General features: G+C 49.8%; 1 protein-coding gene across 2 annotated transcripts in view; it reads left to right on the top strand.

Annotated features, from left to right (window-relative positions):
* Positions 1-7,402: 7,402 nt before the first annotated feature.
* Positions 7,403-23,085, top strand: part of IL11RA (interleukin 11 receptor subunit alpha) — a 145,238-nt gene continuing 129,555 nt past the window's right edge. Inside the window, exon 1 of one of the 2 annotated variants that reach the window (XM_083575805.1) lies at positions 7,403-7,558. The gene's annotated coding sequence lies outside the window, so the exon portion shown is untranslated. The remainder of the gene's footprint in view (positions 7,559-23,085) is intronic. The other variant, XM_083575807.1, reaches the window with a different exon arrangement.

The following is a 23,085-nucleotide window of genomic DNA, read 5'->3' as shown; positions in this document are numbered from 1 at the left end:
GGGCTTTCCACAGGGCTCAGAGCATGCGAGAAAAGCCTGATAAGAGAAAACAAGAGTCACATGGATGGCTTTAAAAGAGGACTGCACAAAGGCAAGGAGGTCAAGGCAATTGGAGGCTACTAGCCATGACTGCTATGCAGATGCAGTAAATCAAGGTAAACAAACTTTTTCAGCAGGGGGCCGGTCCACTATCCCTCAGACCTTGTGGGGGACCGGTCTATTTTGGGGGGGAGCGGGAATGAACAAATTCCTATGCCCCACAAATAACCCAGAGATGCATTTTAAATAAAAGCGCACATTCTACTCATGTAAAAACACGCTGGTTCCCGGACTGTCTGCGGGCCGGATTGAGAAGGCGATTGGGCCGGATCTGGCCCCCGGGCCTTAGTTTGCCTACCCATGCAGTACAGTGGATGCTCGGGTTGCAAACGTGATCCGTGCGGGAGGCACATTCGCAACCTGCAGCATTTACAACCCGCAGCACCATGACTGCACACGCGCGGGTTGCAATTCGGCGCTTCTGCAGATGCACAAAGCGCAATTTAGCACTTCTGTGCATGCACCAGCGCCAAAACCTGGAAGTAACCCGTTCTGGTACTTCTGGGTTTTGGCACATCCATAACCCAAAAACGTGCAACCTGAAGCATCTGTAACCTGAGGTATGACTGTAAATGCTTCTGAATCTCAGTTGCTGGAAACCACAGGAGTTGAATCCTGCTTGCGGGTTTCCCATAATGGGCATCCGAATGGCCTCTGTGAGAATAGGATGCTGGACTAAATGGGCCATTGGCCTGATCCAGGAGGCTCTAATTCATATTTCAGCAACAGCAGCAAGAATCCTGGGCCAACAAACGTCCGTATAGTTAAAGCCATGGTTTTCCCAGTAGTGATGTATGGAAGTGAGAGCTGGACCATAAAGAAGGCTGATCGCCGAAGAATGGATGCTTTTGAATTCTGGTGCTGGAGGAGACTCTGGAGAGTCCCATGGACTGCAAGAAGATCCAACCTCTCCATTCTGAAGGAAATCAGCCCTGAGTGCTCACTGGAAGGACAGATCCTGAAGCTGAGGCTCCAATACTTTGGCCACCTCATGAGAAGACTCCCTGGAAAAGACCCTGATGTTGGGAAAGATGGAGGGCCCAAGGAGAAAGGGACGACAGAGGATGAGATGGTGGGACAGTGTTCTCGAAGCTACCAGCATGAGTTTGACCAAACTGCGGGAGGCAGTGGAAGACAGGGGTGCCTGGCGTGCTCTGGTCCAGGGGGTCACGAAGAGTCAGACACGACTAAACGACTAAACAACAGCAACATCCGCATTCCTTGGCCCTGATCCAACTTGACTTAAAGATGCCTAAGTCCAGTGCTTTTTTTCTGGGGGGGGGGGGAGCAGGGGTATGCATACCCCTAAACATTTTGTGAATCTAAGTTTGGCTTCATTGAGGGTCAGTATTTCAATATAAGTAGGAAAACTGAGGCATCTGATCAAGGCCTGTATTTTAAAAATGAGCTTAAAGATGTTTTTATGCCAGGCAGAAGACCAGCTGGCTTTGGCAGATGTTTATCCTCCTGGACAAAGGCCCCCCTGATTTATTTATAGCAGGAGCCAAAATTCTCAAAGTTGTAAAAAGGGAATTACAGGCTGAGAGCAAAGGTTACTAGGTTACTGACCCTACAGAATACAATCAAGCTGCAAAAGCACTAATTAAGAGTTGGTAAATAGTAGGATTCATTGTTTAACAAAATATAATACCATGTGTCTCCCATTAGAGACTTGAGCCACAGGTTAAAGGGCAAGAGCTAATGGGGAAAGCAGCTGGCCAGGAAAGGGGGGTTGCTTCTGGAAAGTGTTTTTACTAAGTTCCTTTTTACTTTGAAAAGGCCTTTGCTTCTAAAAATCTATATATGCTATGTATGAAATATATTGGCTTAAATGTAATTATGCAAAGGATTTAGAAAGTAAGAAATGTTAGATTCTTATGTTAGATTCTTATTTCATTGATGGTGTGTGAGAATGTGAACCCAAGATCTGTTTAAGACAGAATGAGCATCTGTTTTAACCATCTGTTTTGGAGGGCAACAGGGCAAGAAGGGCAAAAGGTGAGCTGGTAATTAAGGTGCCTTGTAGAGGCAAATGTAAGATATATGGCTACTTGTTTGCCATTTATAGATAGAAGGAAATATAGCTCTTTGTCTCCCATAAAAGGTAATAGGAAATGGGTGTATATTTTATGATTGGTTCTAGCAAACAGCCAATAGGAATTTCAACCAGGCTGATTGGACAGAGGCAGCCAAAGGAGGAGCAAGGGGGCTGGGTTGAGGAAATATAAGTGCTGACCATCAGGGCTGGAGTGGGCAGAGCTTTGGTAACCATATACCACTGTGTCTCTCATTTATTTGTCTGACAAATAAATTATTATTTTAATTTCTCTATTGCTGCGTTGAATATTTCATTCCAGCTAAGCGTTAACCACAAGCAGGGTGCTACAAAATGAGAGTATCCCATAACATTTATTTTTAGGAAAAAAGCACTGCCTATGTCCCACTGAAATCAATTGAACCGATGGAGTAAGTTACATTTTGACTTGTTGCATTGATTTTGATGAGACCACGTTTGGCTGGCTTGAAGCTGAGAAGATTTACTGAGGCATGACCTTTCAAGGCAGATGGGAGAGAATCTCTTCTGGGTATTCTGCAAGAACCTTGGACCATTTCTCCCCAGACAAGCAGCAACTTATCCAGAGGGCCCTCTCTGCCCTCCCCCTTCAAAGAAGGATGGTCAGAATCTCTCTCTGTCGCCCCTTTCCTGACTCTCCAGGACTAGCCTAATGCTGATGATTTTATAATGGGTGGGAAAGCAAGATTTATGGCTGTACAGAGACACATGGTGCAGAGAGAAATGGCAGCATATTTTACTGTCTTGTTTATGACTCTTTAAATCAGAGACTAAAACAGAAGTCTCAGGCTGCAAAGCTTATCCTATTGCATAATATTTGTCATTGTGAGTTTGACCATCTTGGTGGCTTCATTTGTAAGATTTTGCCTCTGAGTTCCAGATGCTCAGGATCACAAAGGCAGAGGTTGCTGTCGTGCCCTGATCTGCTTGCAAGTTTTGCACAATGGGCACCTGGTTGGCCACTGCAAGGAAGAGACCGCAAGGCTGGATGGGACCCTTTTTGGCCAGATCCAGGGCTGCCCATGTGACGTTAACATACGAGAGTGCTGGAGGTGAAATAGTTAAACAAGTTACCCAATCAGAACCCAGGGGGTGGAGTCAGAGGGACTATAAAACCAGCTCTGGGAGGGGCGAAGGGGGAGTTCGTTGGGAGTTGGGTGGTTGGTTGGAGTGGGAGTGAATTGGGATAGAGTCTGGGGTTAAGTTGATTTAGTGTAGCGAAATAAGCTGGGTCAGGAACAGTTAGGGGCTAGGAAGACAAGTAAATATCTGAGAGGTAGTTTAGTGAGTGAGAGCAGGTAGCAGAAGTTATAGGTCTGGATACGCACCCTATGATTGTAATGGACCGATACCGTTTATGAAACCACACGCTTGTTAAACTGCAATAAATAAACTGGACTCAGTATTGTCCCAGGTAGGGCCTGGTTGGGGGCAGCAAGAAATCAAGTGGTGGCACAGGGATCAATAGACGGTGAAACGTCCGGGGATCCTGCGTGATTGCCACAGCCCACCCCCCCAAAATTTTTGATTTGAGTTTCTACTGAAATGAGGCTGCATTTTAATGTTGGACTTTAATCTTGTTTTTATACCTTGTGTTAGCCACTCTGAGCCCGGTCTTGGCTGGGGAGGGCGGGGTATAAATAAAATTTATTATTATTATTATTATTATTATTATTATTATTATTATTATTATTATCATCATCATTTTGGGGACAGAACAAAAGAATGTAAATGTTCCTTGATTGCTGAGGATCTCTCTCCTACCATTGGAATGTGATACCCACCAGAGCTGGGAAGACGAAACCCTCCTGTTTTGCTTTCCTTGCAAAAGGTTGCCAGGTCAATCTCCAACATCTCTGTATGAGGCACCTTTCTATGTTCTTATTGTTGACCTTTGTGAAGCCTTTTTTCTGGTTGTAATAAAAAGTCCTGGCTGCTGGATCCGGCCCAAGGGGCCCACCTAGTCCAGTGTTTTTGCTCTTTCGGTGGCCAACCAGTTGTGTCTGGGACGCCTGCAGGCAGGAGGCTGCTGTCACCCTTCTCATTCCCCCGCCCCATGGAAAATCCAGCAAGGATAATTGATATTTCCACAGACACGGGAAAGTGGGGCTATTTATAGCTTTGAAAAATCTGAAAATACCAACATGTCAAGTTCCGGAAATTAGAAAAGTGATTCAAAATTAAAAATACCATTTGCAACCCAATGACCCGCCCTGGTGTGTGGATGGCCCAGCCCTTCTCAGCTTTTGCTTCCTCCGTTGACTCCAGAAGTCTCATTAATTGAAGAACATAAGGAGAGGCTACTGGATCAGGCCAATGGCTCACCTAGTCCAGCATCCTGTTTTCACTGGGGCCAACCAGATGCCCCAAGGGGAAACCCATAAGCAGGATTCGAACACAAGAGCAACTCTCCCCTCCTGCAGTTTCCAGAGACTGGTATTCCAAAACATTTCTGCCTCCAGCTGTGAAGGTCAAACATAACCATCATGGCTCAGAGCCATGGACAGCTCTCCCCTCCATGAATTTGTCCCAATTCCCTGCAAATAATACATTTTAAGTGTGTTGTAAAGTTCATTATACAAATGTGACACTAGATGGCAATGGTGAGCTATGGCAAATTCAATATATTTTTCAAAAACATTTTTTAAAAAACAAACGAACAAAAACATTTTCACAATGTTTTTTATACATGTCTAGATTCTACCCTAGTGTTGTGAGAGAGGGAGAAAAGCTGTTTTCTATTCGTTTTCTCCATGCCATGATTTAAGTCAGACTTCCCCAACCCGGTGCCCTCGGGATAATAATAATAATAAAATTTTATTTATACCCCGCCTTTCCTGGTTCAAAAACCAGGCTCAGGGTGGTTAAGAGCAAATTTAAAACACTGTAAAATGCTTAATTATAAAAGCAGCATAAAATACTGTATAAAAACATGAATAACAATAAAATTCAAAAATAAAAAATCAATTAGATAATCCCCAGGGCTAGCTGGATGAATTGGCCCTACCTGGGCCAGCGAGGAGACCAGGGGAGAATTAGCTGTGGGGTCTCAGAGCGGGTGAGGGAGAGGGCGGGAAGAGAAGGGAAATAGAAGATCAGGCTAAATTCAAATTAAAGGCCAGGTGGAATAGCTCTGTCTTACACGCCCGACAGAAGGAGGTTAAATCCTGAAGGGCCCTGGACTCCTGGGACAGAGCATTCCACCAGGTCGGAGCCATCACTGAGAAGGCCCTGGTGGAGGATAGTCTGACTTCCTTAGGGCTGGGACCTCTAAACTATGGTTATTCATGGACCTTAAGGTCCTCTGCGGGGCAGACCAGGAGAGGCGGTCCCATAGATACGAGGGCCCTAAGCCACAAAGGGCTTTAAAGGTCAAGACCTTAAACCTGACCCGATACTCCACTGGGAGCCAGTGCAACTGGTAAAGCACTGGGTGAATATGCTCCCATGGCAGGGACCCCATGAGGAGCCTCGCTGCAGCATTCTGCACCCGCTGGAGTTTGTGGGACAGTTTCAAGGGCAGCCCCGCGTAGAGTGAATTACAGTAGTCAAGCTCGGAGGTGACAGTCACATGGATCACTGTGGCCAGGTTGGGGATGCGCTGGACTACAACTCCCACCAGTCCCCAGCTACCACAGTGGCTTGATGGGAACTGTAGTCCAAAATATAGATAGCACCAGGTTGGGGAAGAAGGCTGCCCTGCCTGCATCATTCCTTTCCCAGTGGATTTAAGGATTGTAGCCTGACTCCGGTTGAAGGTTCTCAGCGGTTGTCCTCATTTTGGGGTCTCTTCAATGAAGACTAAGTGAAGGGCTTCAATTTCCAATTACCTTACAATTAGATCAAATTTGGGGAGATGGGGCTGCTTGCTCCCCTGATTTTAAGCTCTGCTAATAAACCAAGAGAAGAAAACGGAATTGGAGATGTTCTCCTGCACAATCCCATTGGAAGAGAAGAAGGACTGGCCAGGAAAGCCCAGGGTCGCTTCGGAGGGCTGGGCCTTTGTGCAGCGGGCTTGTGCAGGAGAAGAGCCCACTGGGTTGGCCCCAGTGGAAACGCATCTCAGGCATAGCTGTCAACCGTCCCTTATTAGGCGGGAAACTCCCTTATCCCAGCGCCGTGTCCCGCTGCTGTCCCTTATTGATGATGTCCCTTAAATTTAATGGGTTTCATGCTTGCCCGGCTTGGGAGGGAAGCAGCGGCTCGGGGTCCTCCGCCTTGAGAGAGTGCGCGCACGAGCTGCCGCGTCTCCATCTCTCCCTCCTCCCCCTCAGGGGTGCGTCGTGAGGAGACGTGTGGCGGAGGGCAGGCAGGCAGCCCCTCTCTTGCGAGATTTCCGCCGCGCTGCCAGGGGAAGCCAGAGGCGGCAGTGGCAGCGGCAGCTGAGGAGGCGGCCTGCGGGAGGAGGAAGAGGAGGGGATGGGGAGGGACGCAGAAGGGCGGTGCTTCAGCGGCTGCCGCGGCACCACAACCGCCTTATGCCGGGTGGGGAAGGGCCGATGGAACTCCTCGCGCCAGGACCACGGCAGCCCCGACGTGCTGCTTAGCATCCCCTCCATCCAGTGCAGCATCTTAATGTAGTGATTTCCCCCTCTGCATCCCTTTCATAACTCTATTTTTATAAATCATTTGTCCATCCATAGTTCACATTTTTACTACAGGTTTTCTGTCAATCCAACCAATATATGTAACTCTTTACAATAGCTTTTCAACTAAATTATAAACTTTCCCCATTCTTTATTAAAGAGGTCCTCTTCCTGGTTTCTAATTCTGCCTGTAAGTTTTGCCATCTCGACGTCGTTCATCAGTTTTGTCTGCCACTCTTCTTTGGTCGGAGTTGTAGACCCTTAGGATCATCTAGTCCAACCCCCTGCAAAACACAGTCAGTCGCAGCCAAAGCAGCCATGGCTCCATCAGTGCCGGATTTCTGTACAAGCTGAGCAAAATCCCTTATTTTGGCTGCTGATCCCTTATTTTCGAGGTTGCTGGTCCCTTGTTTTCAAATCTGTAAGTTGACAGCTATGGTCTCGGGGCGCAGGTCAGGAGAAGGCGCCCAGTCACCCGTCCGGGCTCCCCTCTAGCTACCCAGCCTGTTGGGTAGCCAGCGCAGCGCTGCGCAACGCGCCCGGAGAGGAGCATCCGCTCGCCCCGCGGGGACTGGCCGTCCCTCCTCCGCCAGACACGCCGCCTTCGCCCGCCCGGATTGGCCGCGCCGGCGGAGGCAGCGCGGGGCGGGACGGCGCGGGCGAGCGAGCGAGCGAGCCAGCCGGAGGCAGCCGAGCCGAGACACCGGCACCCTCCGCCGGCCGGCCGGAGGCAGCAGAGCGCGGGCAGCCGCGGCCAACATGCGCGCCTAGCAGCCCCGGGACCGCGGAGGAGGACGAGGTAAGGCCCGCGGCGACGGGAACGGGATGGGCGCACGGGAGGGAAGCACCAACCTCTCCAAGCGCGCGTCGCATTCCCCGGCTGCGCTTTCTCCTCCCAGACAGCCAGCCATCCTTCCTTCCGCCCCCCATTGCCAAGGAAAAGCCCCCACTACATCCTAAGGGAGGCCCCACTCTGAATGTTATGTCCAAACGCTCCCCCCACCCCCGGTCCGGAGGCACAGACATTGCGAGCCTCCCCCTCCCGGGGGAAAAAACAACTTTCCACTGCTTATTTACTGCCGCGTGTCCGCGCCAAGAGACGGGCTGATATCCTCCCGGAGACGCAGGACTTTTCAAGCCAGCCCCGCCCCCCCCCGTCCCAGAGAAAGATGCCCCCTCCCGTAGCGTGCTCCTTTCCACCTCTCCCGACCCATAAAGAGCAAGGCAGACGCCTCTCCCAGTGGAAAAGGCATTTCTCCTCCCCCAAGCAACTAGCCTTGTATCTTGGACTTGTGTGGCCTGGAATGGAGTTTTCGGGTGATGGGAATCCCAAGCTGGCTGGACTTTCCGCCGTCCTGGCCAGCCAGACGCAGGGGAGAAGGCCAACTTCTTGCCTGGCAGGACGCGTAAACAGCTCTGCAAAAGCCGCAGCGTGGCGTGGGGGAGAGACTCTCTCCCTCTCCCTCTCTCCTGCCCCCCACTCCCTGGGAGTCCCTGCTCTGCACCCCGGAAAGGCCTTGGGGGTCTCTCCTGCCTGCCCTCTCCAACCTCCCTGGCAGCCGTCCTTGGAGACTAAACAGCCACTTTCTCCCCCATCTCTCCATCCCCCCCATTCTCCCGCTCAGCAGCTGCAGCTGGCAACCCAACTTTTATTACTAGAGAGAAATAGGCAGCTCACTGCCCGTAAAATGCCAGGCAGGAGGAAGGGAGGGGGCGGGGGAGAGACGCAGCGGGAAGGGGGGAGCCTTTTTGCCAGCCAGCCAACTCTCTGGGTCCCTGGTGCGACTGTCAGAAGGAGAGGGGGGAGCAACTGAGCACTAAAAACAAAAAACACCGCTTAGCACACAGTCCATGTCCTCCCCGCCTTTCTGGAATTGGGAAATGCTTCGCCTTTTATTTATTGTGATGGGAACTGCAGAGGAAAAGGTAAACTCTGTGGACACAGTTGTTTAGAGATCTGCTGCTTTCCTTCCTTCGCTCAAGTACACAAACACTCGTAAATCTCTCCCAGAGGCTTCCAGGCCTGTGACTACTGGTGCACACACGCGGGCATATCGTTCTCCGTGCACGCCTAGAGTCATGGCTGCTGCGGGGACACGACGTGGCCCCGATCTCGAGGCGGATGCTTGCTTTGGAGGAAGGCTCAAGAGTAGATCAATGGGTTGTCTTTCGGTGACAGGCATCTTTGAGTGTCCGCTGCCGGACCCCCCACTCACTTCTGGAGAAGATCTGGGAGGGGGTGAGAGTTTTCTGGACGGTTCTTTGCAATTCCAGAGAGGAGACACTGCAGGGTTGGGTTGGCAAAGAGGGTCTTTATAATGGATCCTGTGGTTTTTGTGCTAACAGGCCACAAGGCTATCTGGTGTCTGGCGATAAAGAGCCCTAATGGCTGGTAACTGAGAGCAGAAGACGGCTGGAGTCTTGACCTAGGGAATGTGTGTGTGGTTCAACCTTTGTGGACTTTAGGCCTTGACCAAGAGTCACAAGGTGTTCATTTTGCTTGTCAATTCCAGGGCCAAGGTAACTTAGGCTCAGGAGCCAAATACAGCCCCCAGGGGTCTCTGTCTGGCCCTTGGGAGTTTCCTCCAGCTCCCTCCCACCCCCACCACATCCCTCCCCAAGCCTGATCTGCTTAGTTCAGCCTGTGTCTTTTATCTCCAAAATGGGATCTCATATTCTGCAAGAGTTTGGGGGAAGGGAATTGAGTAATAATGATATTTATCATTTATTTGCTTATTTATTATCTGTTTCACAAAATAAGTGTACACTGCTGGATTGTACAAAAGCAACAACCTCATAAAGAGGTGTAAAGGTAAAGGTAAAGGGACCCCTGACCATTAGGTCCAGTCGTGGCCGACTCTGGGGTTGCGGCACTCATCTCGCTTTACTGGCCGAGGGAGCCGGCATACAGCTTCCGGGTCATGTGGCCAGCATGACTAAGCCGCTTCTGGCGAACCAGAGCAGCGCATGGAAACGCCGTTTACCTTCCCGCCGGAGCGGTTCCTATTTATCTACTTGCACTTTGAGGTCCTTTTGAACTGCTAGGTTGGCAGGAGCAGGGACCGAGCAACGGGAGCTCACCCCATTGCGGGGATTCGAACCGCCAACCTTCTGATCGGCAAGCCCAAGAGACTCAGAGGTTTAGACCACAGCACCACCTGCGTTTTGTAAAGAGGTTTACAAAAAGATAAAAACATCAAGCAAAATTCATGGCAATGCTTAAAAACCTACAGAAAGTTAACATACCCAAGCAGATTAAAGCTCACACCAACTTCCTGAGCTTCTGGGTAGGCTTGTTGAAGCAAGAATGGTTTTAGTAGGCACAATACAGTGAAGGTGCCTCCTTGATATCAGTAGGCAGGGAGTTCCAAAGGGCAATAGTCATGTGCCCAAGATTCGCACCCACTGCTGTTTGGTGGGAGCAGAGCCTCTCTTTCTCTGTGGAAGGGCTGGGCTTTATTCCATGCCTCTCCCAGAGACAACTGCTCTTGCTTAGACCTTGTGTGGAGTTGTGGAGCCTGCCAGGGTTGCCTTCGGCCCTTTGCTGTGGTTGTGAACAAGGCAGCTCCTTCTGTGCCTCCGTATTTTCCCTCCTGGACTTTATTCTCTGATATCCTTGTAATGGAAAGTCAGGCAAACCGACCTGCTCGGTTTTGTGGCCCCAGAACAAGGAATGTCAGTAGAGGAGCAAATGCTGCAGAGGTCCTGGGAATGAATGAATCTCGCATAGTTAAACTATGGAACTCACTCTGACAGGACTTTGGATGCCTTGAAAAGAGGATTAGACCAAGCCATGGAAGAGAGAGCTGTATTCTGAATGCTTCTGAATACAGTGGTACCTCGGGTTAAGTACTTAATTTGTTCCAGAGGTCTGTTCTTAACCTGAAACTGTTCTTAACCTGAAGCACCACTTTAGCTAATGGGGCCTCCTGCTGCCGCCGCACCACAATTTCTGTTCTCATCCTGAAGCAAAGTTCTTAACCCGAGGTACTATTTCTGGGTTAGTGGAGTCTGTAACCTGAAGCGTATGTAACCCGAGGTACCACTGTACAGTCAAACCTCGGTTGTTGAACATAATCCGTTCCAGAAGCCCGTTCGGCTTCCGAAATATTCAAAAACCGAGGCAGGGATTCTGACTGGTTGCAGGATCCTCTTGCACTCAAGCAGAAGATACGTCAGGTGTTCGGCTTCCAAAAAATGTTCGAAAACCGGAGCATTTACTTCTGGGTTTTTAGGGTTCGGGAGCCGCAACATTCCGAAACGGAGGCGTTCAGGATCTGAGGTTTGACTGTACCAGTTGCTGGAAACTGAGGGCTCTTTCATTCATGCCCTCATTGCATCCCACAGGCATCTGGTCAGCCACTGTGAGAACAGGATGCTGGTCTAACGGAGCTGTTGGCCTGATCCTGCAGGCTGTTCTTATGGGCTTCTAAAACTCCCAAGGGAGGATTAAAGGCCTTTCCTCCTTGAAGGAGCCATTCAAAGTGCGGAGGCCTTTGCTTCACATGAGCATCAGGTAACACACACACACATCTGTGTGTGCCTGTTGGTCTTTGTGGAGGCCTTGCCAGGCTGTGAGGATGTTGGCATCACATGCCCTTCTCCTCTCTTGATCCAACCCCTTTGCACTGCAGGAAATTTTGCTAGTTGCCATTGGATATGGACCTCAGGAGGGGAGCATTTTCTTGCTTAATGCTCCTTAAGCTTGTTGTGTGAGTCATCTGTGGCTATTCTGCCCCACAGCTCCCTCTCTGCATTGCACCTTGACTCTCTGCATGTGCTGTGAACAGAATGAAGTGTGGGCGTCTGGATCAGAGGGTGAAATTCATGCCTGCAGGCTCGGGGAGGGGACACTCCAAGATGGGGGTCCTCAAACTACGGCCCACGGGCCAGATCCGGCACACTAGAGTCCTGAACCAGGCCAGTCCAGCAATTGCAGAACCCACCGCTGTCTAACGGGTCTATGGCGAAAGGAAGTACGGCGTCCCATGCATGAGCATGACCTGTGCATCCGGCATCCATTGATGCCGTGAGTGGGTTGGTTGGTTGCGCGGAGAGGGGGCAGTGCGCATGCAAGAGGAAGGATGATGCGATCCTGTGCACATGCAGCAAGCTGGCCAGCACTTTTGCATTCTCTCCCTCTGGTCCGTGGCTGAGAGTTTCTTTGACTGCACTCCGTGAGGCGAGCGACTCGGGTGAGGCAGCCACGGCGGAGGGGGGGGGGGGAGGTTGGCCGCCCCCTGCTTTCCCTTTTCAGCCGTTATGCTCTGAGGCGGGACAAGGAAGTAGCCATTTCAGGGCTGGGGAGCCTCATTCCATGGCCCGGCAGAGCGGATGGGAGGAGAAATTGACCATCTCTTTAGCCAAAAGCAGGCCCATACTTATCATTGAAATACTTGTAAGTTTATGTTGATTAAAACCGTTCTTCTTTTAAAATACAGTGGTACTTCTGGTTGCGAACGGGATCCATTCCAGAGGCCCGATTGCAACATGCAAAGCCTGCAACCTGAAGCACTGTATCTGCGCAGGTGTGTGGTGTGATTTGGTGCTTGTGCACATGCGCAAAGCGCGATTTAGCTCTTCTGCGCATGCGCGAGCGGTGAAACCTGGAAGTAACTCTTTCCGGTACTTCCAGGTTTCCGTGGGATGCAACCTGAATAAACGTAACATAAAGCAAACGTAACATGAGGTATGACTGTATTGTATTGTTTTTCCTATTTTTTGTGCACCACAAATAAAATATGTGCATAGGAATTCGTTCATATTTTTTTCAAACTATAGTCCGGCCCCCAACAGTATCTGAGGGACAGTGAGCTGGCCCCCTGTTTAAAAAGTTTGTGGATCCCTGCTCCAAGAAGAAGAAAGCGTTCAGTTTACTCCTTTGCAACTTGTGAAATTGGTTGTGGCTGCAAAGTGTGATGGGCGATAGAGCGGGCAGCTTTAGGATGGGATGAGTTTGTGGTGAAAGAGGCCTGGCAGCTGTTGCCAGCCATGAAATCTCTCCCCTGGCCTCCAGGTGTTTTGGATCACAACTATTTAATAAGAAAATGCACAGCCAGAAGTATCTGGGTTGGGTAGGGGTTGGGAGAGGAGATCATCAGACACATACATAGGGGCCTGAGATCCACAGAAGGTAGCCTTAAATCATATTCCCATTCTGGCTGGACCTTTCTAGCAAAGTGTCCTATGGTGTTGCCCAAAACCTGCTTGTTTCTCTTCAGGATTTATTCTTAGGAAGTCACTTTAGATTTTAATGTGTTCTATAGAGAAACGTTACTAATAGTAGTAACACATTAAGTTTACTCCAAGGTGGTTGTGAACTTTGCAACCACTTCAACCCTCCTCCACACACACCCCTCCCACATTTTTCAAGGTAACAGATTAAAAAAAAGGTGTCTAGTTTTTGTTTGTTAAATAGTGGTGATGTTAAACAGTATCACCAACCCAAGCCGGCCCATGTAAACCTTAGGAAGGACTTGCTGAAGGTAAGAGCTGTTTGGCTATGGAACAGACTCATTGCGAAGGTGATGGGCTCTCCTTCGTGGGAGATTCTTGAGCAGTGGTTGGGTGGTGCCAAGAAGCTGGCGAGTGTGCCTTGGGAGAAGGCGGGCTGGAGTCTGACTCGGGAGAAGGGGGCAGAGGTCTGTGGGGACCTGTGCCAGCCAGGAGGTGAGAATCAGAGGCGGGAGAAGCTTCAGAGCTGGAGGAGGAAGAGGCAAGCCAGGCAAGTGAAGTGCTTCTCCACCCTCTCCAGCACCCCTGTCTCCCAGAACCAAGAGAGAGCTGAAGAGGGAAGAGCAGAGGAAGCGTTCATGCAGGCAGGCGTAGTCTCTGGCTATGTGTGCTCAGTCTGTCGGAGGAAGGTACATAAACTGGTGGAGGGGGAGTGGTCCCCAGTTCCTGCAACTGCTCCATACAGCGCGGACCTGGGAATAGGTACCTAGACCATGGGTAGGCAACCTAAGGCCCAAGGGCCAGATGCGGCCCAATCACCTTCTCAATCCAGCCCGCGGATGGTCCGGGAACCAGCATGTTTTTACATGAGTAGAATGTGTCCTTTTATTTAAAATGCATCTCTGGGTTAATTGTGGGGCATAGGAATTCGTCACCCCCCAAAAAATATAGTCCAGTCCCCCACAAGGTCTGAGGGACAGTGGACCGGCCCCCTGCTGAAAAAGTTTGCTAGCCCCTGGATTAGACGCTAGACTGGCGTGCCCAGATCTCCAGAGCGGTAGAAGCAACTGCAAGTGTTATCTTTGACCATAAATCATTAATTGCATTCCTTTGGCTGAGAAGGGCCTTTGACAGATGCTCACCTGCCAGGGATGCTTTCGCTGTGATTCCTGCATCGCGCATGTGGGGTGGACAGCATGACTTGCGGGGGTCCCTTCCAACTCTGCAATTCTGTGATTTGGTGAGATTTGGGAGAGGGGCCAGCAGGGAGGCCTGGCAGCAGCGGCAGGTGGCAAGAAATGAAGAACTGGATTGAGGATGCGGAATCTGCCCCGGTGAACCTCCAATGGGGTCGTTGCTCTGGAGATGACCCAGACGTGTGTGACACCCTCCCCCCTTGGCGGTGACCCTGCGTTACACCCGCTCTTCCCACGCATGGGAAAGTCCAGGGTCGGGGTGGGAAGAAGCGATGGCGACGCACATCGGTTAAGCAACTTTCTCTTTGCTGTAATAAAATCTTCTCGCTGTGGCAGCTGGAATGGGAGGGGTGGCGGGGAGGGAGGGAGAGACAGAGGCCTTGGCTCCCTTGCCCTCTCTTATGAAGCATGAATGAATCAATGAATGAATGGGAGAGCGAGCCGGTGACTCAGCCCGCCACCCGTCCCCTCCGAGGCCGGAGAATATTGGAAGCCGCCCAAGTTTCCTCTCCCGTCGCCCTCGCCTTATCGGAAGCCTGGCCGCCTTGATTTACGGCTGATCTGCCCGCCTTCCCAGCTCCTTGTCCTTCAAGTGCCCCTGGGGGCATGTGGCAGCAGAGCAGTGCCCAAGGCGGTTCTTGCCAGGGAAAGGAGATGGAGAGGGGCTGTTGATGGATACGACTGGTCAGATGGCAGTGCTTTGACTGTATGGGCAGAGGAAGTGATGCTTCTGAATATCCGTTGCTGGAAAATATAGGAGGGGAGAGCTGCTCTTGTGCTGGGATCCTGATTGCTGGTTTCCCACTGGGGCATCTGGGTGGCCACTGTGAGAACAGGGTGTTGGATCAGATGGGCCATTGGCCTGATCCTGCAGGCTCTGCTTATGAGCTCCAGACACTGCTGGCGGCAGCAGGAGGAAGCGTGTGGTCCTGAGCGCATGGACTTTGGGGCTCCACCCTGTTGGAGCATATTTCCTCTAGGACAGGGGTTAGCAAACTTTTTCAGCAGGGGGCTGGTCCACTGTCCCTCAGACCTTGTGGGGGGCTGGACAATATTTTTTGGGGGAAATGAACAAATTCCTATGCCCCACAAATAACCCAGAGATGCATTTTAAATAAAAGCACACATTCTACTCATGTAAAAACACGCTGGGCCGGATTTAGAAGGCGATTGCGCCAGATCCAGCCCCTGGGCCTTATTTTGCCTACCCATGCTCTAGGGCAGCCTTTTGCAACCTGTGGGTCCCCAGATGTTGTTGAACTACAACTCCCATCACCCCTAGCTAGCAAGGTCAGAGCTCAGGGATGATGGGAGTTGTAGTCCAACAACATCTGGGGACCCACAGGTTGAGAATCGCTGCTCTAGGGGATAAAGTGGTGGAACTGTGTGAGGCAGCATTGTGTAGTGGTCAGAGCAAGACTGCAGAGTTATGGGTTCGAATGTGCACTCAGCCGTGCAGCTCAGTGCGTAACCCTGAGCCAGTCAGTGTCCCTCAGCCTGGTTATTTTTATTTATTAAATTTGTATACAGTGCCACCCTTCATCCGTAGATCTCAGGGTGGTTCACAACATAAAAATACAACATAAAAACACAACATAATGAAAACAACAACAAACAATAGACCCACCTCCCACAAACACCTGATCTATCGCACAGGGTTGTTGTGGTGATGAAATGTGGATGGGAGAGAACCACACATCCCACCTTGGGCACCTTAAAAGAAAAGCAGAGTGTAGATGCAGTAAAACAGATCCTGGCACCCCCTTTTTCCAAGATAAGACCTTCTTCGCCTTGGCTCTGGTTGACTGCAAGAAAGAATGAATATGATTCATCTGTAGGTGGCTCTAGTAAGTGAGCCAAACCGCAACATAGCATAAATTTCAGAATGCTTTGCAATCTTTTGGATTGTGTGTCCCCTCATCACAAGCTTGTCAGGTAGGCCCTATTTTCATTGGTGGGAAGTTATGGCAGAGAAAGAGAGACAGGGGGCTCAGCTGGTCATTCAGTGAATTTGTGGTAATGTAGGACTCGAATCTTGAACAACCCATCTCTCACTTCTGTTTCTCTTCCATGAACTACAAGAAAATGCAACCTCACAGATGCAGCTGGGATCTGCAGCTGAGTTGGGAGGGGCGGGGTGGATGTGGCTGGGAATCCTTTTCTTACTACAGATCATGAGGCGATTGATCTGTGTGATTAATTTTCCCCATGTTCCGTCTCAGTCACTGCAGATTTCTGCAGGCTACTCCTGACTCGCCCATTTGCTTGCCAGCAAAGTCAGAACCCTCTCCTCTTGGAGACTCACCAAAGCCTGAGCATGAGAGCGTGCATGGTGCCATGTGGCCTAGTGGTTAGTGCCCAACTTGGACCAGCCAGGCCTGGGTTCAAAGCTCTGCTTGGCCACAAAGCTCACTGGGTGATTGGCAGTCAATTGCTATCCCTTAGCCAAACCTATCTCACACTTTGAGGGATGACAGGTGGGGCGCACCTGTCATTTGTTTATTTATTTGCTTGTTTATTTGCTTAATCAAATTTATATACTACTTGATTATAGGAGGGAAACCCCTCAAAGCAGTTCACAAAAAAGATAAAACGCTGAAATTATCATTAAGAATTTACAACCCTGTTGTAAAACATACAGGAATTTAAAACCGGAATTAAGCGAATTAAATTTGTTTAAATAAATAAAATGATGTTTGTTTGTTTGTTGCATTTATATCCTGCCTCTCCCCCCACCCCACCCCAGGGGGCTCAAGGCAGCATACACAGTTCTCCCCTGCCTCATTTGACCTCCACAACAACCCTGTGAGGTGTTGCAGGAATTTATGTATAGGGTGCGGGGGGGGGGTTGCCCCTCCAGCAGATATCATGCACATGCAGCCCACTACCAAAACCAGCACAATCACTTTTGTGGCTTTTGTGACTTGTCCCCACAAAACACTTCATCACAGTTTCTTCCTATCTATTCAAAGGGCCTTTGCTGCACGATACCAAATGTAAGAATTCACTGATCAATGTATCTCTGTACTGGCTCACTGGGAAAACTTCAGAAATTCATATAGACATGTGAGCTCAGCTACTCAGCAGCCCCTCTGCCTGAGTGATAATTCCTGGCATCCTGATACCTGAGTGCCAGACAGGTAGCCATTCCAGAAATAAACCCAGATGAAGACAAAAGGGTGGGATGAACTTGGCTGGGAAACAGGGAAATGTAAATATCTCTTTTGTTCCACTTGATAGGTGTTTGGTGGAGGGCAAGGAGAACCATGGGGCAGGGTCCAGGATGCTCAGATTACTGCCACCAGACCTCCCCTTTCATGATGCAACCGTGATGTATTAGTGATGTAGTTTGGGGGGTGTAACATGGGGATTAGCAGCTAATAAAAGTTTTGGGGGCTCTTTTGTTTGGGGCTTCCATCTTGTTCCACCTGGTGGCAGGTGGGAGTCCTGTTGCGACAGTCTTCAATCAAGACCAAGCCGACTGGCTGCTGTTTTGCTCTGGTATTCCTGGCTGGGGTCCTTGTTTTTTCTCCAAGGGAGCCCTCAGATTTCTCCGTTAAGAGAGGCTGGTTCAGCTGACAGGTCAGTCTGATGGCCCAAGGTCACACCCAGTGAGCTACATGGCCGAGCCAGGATTTGACCCCTGGTCTCTTTGGGTCCTAGTCTCTCCTTCTGACCACTACATGACACTGCTTTCTCTTTGTATATTCCATTTACAGATAGACATTTTCTGAATGTCCCAGAAGTCCTTGTTTGGCCAGGCCGCTAATTGTTGCAGATAAGCCGGTGCTGAGATTAAGTGGGCTTTGTCTTTTTAAAAGAAACATCTTTGATTTAGCTACTGACTCCACAGAACAGCCAGGCCTGCTTTGCCAAAGGACTTTGTACATGTTGGTGGGAGGATCCTGCGCTATGGAAAAACCGCTTGAGGTCTAAGCTCGGAGTCTTTTTTGCGGCTGCAACTCCTGAGGAAAGGCAGACGTTCTCTGGCCTTGCTCTGTTGACTCCCCTGGACAGCAGCCAACACCTTGACAGCTGTTATTTATGCCTCCAGGTTTTAAATGCTTGTAATCTCTTGTGGGAGGACAGGCGAAAGAAATGTCTAAAGGCATCCGCTGCCTTCAGGGACTGCAAGACCTTGCAGCCATTCTTAATTTGCAAGATCGTTAAGGGAATTCAGCTGCCACCTGCCATCTCTCCTGTCCTCTCTGACTGGTCAGGTGTTACCTGTGTTTTCAGGGTTCCCTGAGCAAGGCCAAAATTCAGTGCCCCTCCAAATGGACCTCCTCAGTTATGGATCTTTGCCATTTTGCTCCCCTTCGGTTTGGCACCCTCTGCGGGGGAACTGCCAAACCTGCCCTAAATCCAGCGCTGGTGTATGTTGTAGAGCAGAGACGCTCAAATCGTGACCCATGGCCTCTAAGAACAGAGGAAGCAACTTCACAATGAATAATAGATCATATAATTGGAAGGGACCCCAAGGGCCATCTAGTCCAGCCCTCTGCAATGCAGGAATCTTATGCCCAATGTGGGGCTCGAATCCATGACCCTGCAGGGGTCTACTCTACTGCAGGGGTCAGCAATGTCTAGGCAACACGATGACCATGTACGTATGCAATGAACAATCTTTTATAGAATTCCTTCAAACCATAACAAGTCCAAAATGAAATCTTTAGTCTCAAAGTCTCTGAAAATCTTTAAATACACTATATCCAGAATCACTGTTCAGTGTTGGACATCATATTCGCTGAATACACAAAGCTTCACAGCTTGTCTGTCATCGTACAAAGTCTGGTACCTCGCTTCCTTTCAAGATTTTCAGAGACTTTGAGACTAAAGATTTCATTTTGGACTTGTTTTAATTTTGGACTTGCCGACGTTCTCTTTGCAACACAGGGGTTTGTTTGGTTACCTACTACAGGGGTCAGCAAGGTTTACCTCACCTGGGCCAGCTCACTCCAGCAGAGATCCCTCTGTGGGCCAGATTGTGCGCACACGTGAGTGCGTGCTGTGATTTTCGGCGTCTGCGCATGCACAGACGCAATTTCTGGTTCCGCGGAAGCAAGTCCCTGCATCATGCTGCACCGGTTTAGCGCAGCGCGCAGTGACTCACCGAGTGGGTGGCTCAGTTTGGGGGCGGCTCGTGGGCCGGTTAAACAATCCCCGTGGGCCGCTTGTGGCCCATGGGCCTTAGGTTGCCTACCCCTGCTCTACCCACTGAGCGATCCCAGCTTCCTACTGAGCCAGACTATTGACTGGCAGCGATTCCTAGAATCACAGGTAGAGTTGGAAGGGATTCCCAAGGCTCACCTCGTCGGACCCCCTGGAAAGAAAATGAAAACTGATTTACCTTTTGTCGTATTTAATTCAGAAGTGAAACCTGGATTGGTTCTACAGTGTGGAACTCCAAAAGTTTTTAAAGTTAGCCCCCCCCCCCAAGCCACCAGCAATTTTCAGGTGGTCTGTGAAAAAGTTTAAAGAACTGCTGCGATTGAGAAAGGTGACTTTTGGCCTCCCCTGCCTTAGGAGTCAAAATCTTAAGAGGAGCCAGCTGGATCCAGCCAATGGCCCATCTGGTCCAGCATCCTGTTCTCACAGGGGCAAACCGCATGCCTGTAAACAGGATTTGATCACAACAGACCCCTCTCCCTCCAGAACTTTCCAGGATTGCTGCCTCCGACTGTAGGGGGCAGAGGACAGTCATCCTGGCTATATATATATAACCTACAGCATCTTTTTCCAGCCCCCAGTTGTAGGAGTGTTCCCTCATCCAGTGTGCAGGGAAGGTTTATAGACGTGGCTACGTCTGAGAAAACCTGTGTAATTCCAGAGCTCCACGAAGCCCTCCACAGCACACTTCTGTTTTGGGTCGTAGATGGGTCTTTCCTGAATTCAGTCTATGGAGAGTGACTTGGGGGAGTGCTCCCATAGTTTGACAATGTGGAAGCACCCTGATATTTGGCAAATGCAGAAATGTGGGACTTAGCAGAGAAGGTGGCAGAGCCTAGGCATCACAGCAGCCCTCAAGCCCAATCAAAGCTTTGTGGCAACCGAGGTGCATGACACAGAACTCTCTGGAGAACAGCTTTGCACACTCATTGTGGCGTCTCCAGCAGCAGTGAGGGTGCAATATCTGATAGAAGCCACTGATAGTCCTCTCCTTCTCCATGAATTTGCCTAGTCCTCTTTTAAAGCCATCCAGGTTGCTGGTCCTCACTGCCTCTTGTGGGAGGGAGTTCCACGGATCAACTATGCATCACATGAAGAAGTCCATTTCACAAAACAGGAAACCCAGATTTGCCGCCCAGCATTCCCTTGACAGGGAGCCACTTTCAGCCACGGATCCCTGGTTGGACACAAATGCAAGGTGCATCAATTGATTGCATGCATTCCTTGCTGTTTTGGTGCATGCTTTAGATGGCAACGGGTGATGAACAGAAATGATTATTCTGCGTTTTTGGGGGTGGGAGCAGGTGCCCTGTGAGTCGTTGCTGTGACATCATTTGCAAAGGCCTGGGAATGTGGATTCTTCTTGCAAAAGCGTCTCGTGAAAGCAGCTGCAATTTCTGGATTTTTGCATGGATTTTGAGAGAGAGAGAGAGAGAGAGAGAGAGAGAGAGAGAGAGAGAGAGAGAGAGAGAGAGAGAGGTCCTTGTGTGTGAGGGTGTTAAGTTCCAGAAGGCAGGATGGCTGTGAGCAGGGGTGGGGAAACAGAAGGGAGGTCTCTAGCGCAGCAGGAACCCCGTCCAAACATCTCCCTTTGTTCCTGTTTGTTTAACGTTGTCTAGGAAATGTGGGCTTACCCGACTGAGCGTGCGCTGTTCCCAGCTGAGCCACTAAACATGTTAATCATGAGGCTGCGTTTATTAAATTGCTGTTAAAGCTTTTAGTACAGAGATACAGTTTTTAAAGCAAGACATTTGTATTGCTGGCAGAAGCTGAGCTTGGGACCCTATCCGTTTCCCATTGTCCACTGGCTGTAAGCTTCTAGAGTCCTGTTCAGGTGTCCAAAGAACAAGAGGGTGTGCAATGGGTCATAGTTCTGAGTGCACAAAGCCTACACATCGGTACACTGTCTTGCCCCCTGTAAAAGGCTGAGTGCCCTTCACTGGGTGGGTGTGTTTTTACATGCATACATGCATAATTTTATTTGTATGCTGCTTTCCCATAGCTCGAACCATGCTCAAGGCAGCTTATGACATGAAAAAAAAGCAGATTCTGTGAGTCCCACATTGCATGTTCGGGATGTGTAGACCAAACAGTCCATGTGCATGTGGTTTGCAGAGATTGGGGCAGAGTCAGCAGATCCTGACTCCCCCTGCCAGTTGAGAGTGCACACCAGTTTGTACACGTTGCACCACTTGGCTCGCGTTTTCCACATTGCGCATGCAATCCAATGCGCCTGGCGCTCCCATTAGAGCAAATGGGCCCCAGGCCTCCTTGCTGGAATGCGCTCAATAAAAGTGATTTGTTTGTGTTATTAAGTCAATAGAAATGTCCTCGGTATATCACCTGCTCTGAAATACTGTAATATATTATTTTAATGGGCTAATGAATCTGCTAATCGGTTAAAGGCCCCCAAAAGCAGTTGATGGTTCCCCACAAATGCTTTAATTTGTTACAGGCCTAAAAAACTCTGGCGAAAGCCCCAGAGGGATCTTCGTTCTTCTCCTTGCACCCAGTGGCACTGCTTGTGAGTGTATGCAAGATGGGGAAAAGGCTGAATATTGTATCCCCCCCCCCACCTGCTCCTGCGCCTTGTCTTTGGGCAAATTGGATATTTGACGCCACATTGGGGTTTTGTTTTGTTTTTTAATGTAGCCCAGATGTTTGAATGCAAGTAGAGCTTGCTGTGATTCAGCTGAAGGTTTTAAGAACCTGACTACCTTCCCCCAACTCGTCTCTCTCTTTCTGGGCAATTGTCCCTTCTCCATCCCATGGAAAGACCTTAGCTCTCTGGTAGAGCACCTGCCCAGGTTCCATCCCCGGCAGTGTGGTACAGTGGTTAGCGTGTCAGACTAGAACACTGGGAGAGACCAGGGTTCAAATCCCCACTCAGCCATGAAGCTCACTAGCTGACGCTGGGGGGTGGGCAGTCACTGCCTCAAAGCCTAACCTACCTCACAGGGTTGTTGTGGGGGTCAACTGAGTGAGCGCCTTGGAGAAAAAAGAGTGCTATAGATGCAATTAATGACTATTAAGTCATTAATTGCATCTATAGCACTCTTTTTTTCATTCAATAGTCTCCAGGTTGGGCTGGACTCAAACCCTGGAGAGCCACTGTGTGATGATGCTGAGCTTCTGATGAACGGACTTTCTTGGTCAACAAGGGGAGAGGCTTGCTATGAAATGTGCTGTCTGCGCACATGAGCTCTTTCAGATGTTCTACTGAATCAGAAAATTGTAGAGTTGGAAGGGACCCCAGAGGGTTCTCTAGTCCAGCCCCCTGCAATGCAAGAATTTCAACCCAAGCATCTCTGGCAGATGGCCATCCGACCTTGAGCATGCCAAGGGTGAGGTTGACCTCGCTCATGGACATCTGCTGAGTCTTCAACCCTTGAGGCTCCAGGCGCATGAATGACGGCTGTTGGGTCTAGACCAGAGTTGCAACGGGCAACTCCAATAATAATAATAATAATAATAATAATAATAATAATAATTTATTTATTTATTATTTATACCCCGCCCATCTAGCTGAGTTTCCCCAGCCACTCTGGGCAGCTCCCAATTGAGTGTTAAAAACAATAAAGCATTAAATAGTAAAAACTTCCCTGAACAGGGCTGCCCTCAGATGTCTTCTAAAAGTCTGGTAGTTGTTGTTCTCTTTGACATCTGATAGGAGGGCGTTCCACAGGGCGGGTGCCACTACCGAGAAGGCCCTCTGCCTGGTTCCCGGTAACCTCACTTCTCGCAATGAGGGAACCACCAGAAGGCCCTCGGAGCTGGACCTCAGTGT

The sequence above is a fragment of the Podarcis filfolensis genome (genome assembly GCF_964270895.1).
Source record: "Podarcis filfolensis genome assembly, chromosome: 11".
Classification (NCBI taxonomy): Eukaryota; Metazoa; Chordata; class Lepidosauria; order Squamata; family Lacertidae; genus Podarcis; species Podarcis filfolensis.
This window is presented reverse-complemented; position numbering and strand designations above follow the sequence as displayed.